The 1843-nt window shown below is 40.4% G+C and overlaps 1 pseudogene; it reads right to left on the bottom strand.

Moving 5' to 3' along the window:
• Positions 1-415: 415 nt before the first annotated feature.
• Positions 416-1058, bottom strand: LOC123789424 (NADH dehydrogenase [ubiquinone] flavoprotein 2, mitochondrial pseudogene; annotated as a pseudogene).
• Between the last annotated feature and the right edge of the window lie 785 nt (positions 1059-1843).

Raw genomic sequence — 1843 nt, 5'->3', positions numbered from 1 at the left:
TAACCTCAGAAGGAACCAACCCTGCTGACGCCTTGATCTTGGACTCCTAGCCTCCAGAACGGTGAGACAATAAATTTCTTTTAAGACACTCAGTTTGTGGTACTTTCTTATGGCAGCCCTAGAAAAGCCATATAAAAGATCTAAAATCCTGTACCTCTACACTACTGTTCCATGAGAAAACTAAGCACCTGTTTATTTAAACTAAACCACTGGTTGAATTTTCTCTTTCTTACAGTAGAACGCAACCTTAATTAAGAGATTCAGAAAGGGAAGAAAATTAAGTCATTAAGGGGAGAGGGGTAACGACTGGGATGAGATGGTTGCGTCATGAATTTCAAAGAGGCCAAGACCTCCTTTTTTAAATAGGAGATTCATATTTTATTTCTCCAGTGACATATTTGTAGTTGACTATGAACTAAAGACCTGCTTGCACACCAAAGCCAGGTCCTTTGGGTAGTTCAGTCAAAGAGCTAAGCCCAGCTGGCTCAAAGAGAAGCATCTACTCCTTGGCTCAGGTTTTAGAATTCTGCCAGCCTTGAGCTCATCAATTTCTTCAATACCCTGAGGTGTCAGATCTTCAGGGTAGTTGTTATTTCTTTGAGCCATGGGCGCAGTTACACAGACCCCTAAACATTCTACCTCTATAAGAGTGAAAAGTTTGTCAGATATAGTACCCCCAACCTTTTCTCCAAGCTTTTCCTGAATGGCCTCCGGTATGGTGTCAGAGCTTTGAAGCATGCAAGGTGTAGTAGGAGAACTGAATTTGATACTTTCCAACTGGCTTTCCTTTGCCCATTTTATAAAAAGTTGCTGCTTCATATACTCTCACCAGAGGTCCTTGGAGAACTTCAACCTTGTACATGGCAGAGATAGGTAGCCATCCACTCTGTCTTTGGGCGAAATCCAGCTCTGGAAGCACAGCTGCTGCTTTGCGCCCATCTGGATAGTTTGGTTTTTTGTTTTTCGCTTTGTTTTACAGCTGCTTCTATCCTTTTAGGTATTTCTGGTGTGAAATCAAATGGATCCTTAAGTGACCCATGATGAGGATTTGAGGACATAACAGGGAAGGACTGAGGCCACAGAGAAAAACCAGGAGTGACACCTGAGTGACTTGAATGACACCAGAGAAGGTGATAAAATCTGAGGGCAGGAGATTCCAGAAAGGGAAGGGTTTTGCTTGAAGGGTGAAACATAACAGTCTGGAAAGATAATGATAGTCTGATAATTGATAGAATTCTAACATCATCTCCAAGCTTCATGGTAGATGAATGATGGGAAATCAAGTTCATTCAGCTCAAGAAAGCTACAAGTGAAACAGTGACTTTGAACTTGGATGATGGATGTTACATACGCCTTAAAATGTTTTCATGTGAATTATTCAAATAATTAATGCCCAATAAAATTTAGGAGCCTAAATTATCTGAGGAAGTCAGTCTCAGATATGGAAGGGATTTTATAGGTATTTAGTTCAATCTCACACCAAGTAAGGGTGCTTGTCTTAAAGTTTTCATCTTTAGAGGAAGGCATAACCCCAGCCTTAACGTTTCCCTTGGTTATGTGACTGTATGTGAGAGAATAGAGTGAGGAAAGGAATGGTGGCTGACAAATTGTTCTGAATGTGTTGATTCAGCAGATTATTTTAGAATACACCCAATTTAAACTCTCATTTTTTCCTTCAGATTCCAGGACAAAGGGGCCTCTTTTCAAAGAAAAAGCTCTTGTGACTATAAATACACACTGACAAATTGCATACAGAATGTCTCAGGCAATGGGGTGGACTATCAGAGAGCTAGCACGCCACTATTTGCAAAGGGTAGTAGTAAATACATGTTTATTATACATC

Source organism: Ursus americanus, chromosome 8 (genome assembly GCF_024610735.1).
Source record: "Ursus americanus isolate L20-20 chromosome 8, mUrsAme1.1.p, whole genome shotgun sequence".
NCBI classification, from domain to species: Eukaryota; Metazoa; Chordata; class Mammalia; order Carnivora; family Ursidae; genus Ursus; species Ursus americanus.
This window is presented reverse-complemented; position numbering and strand designations above follow the sequence as displayed.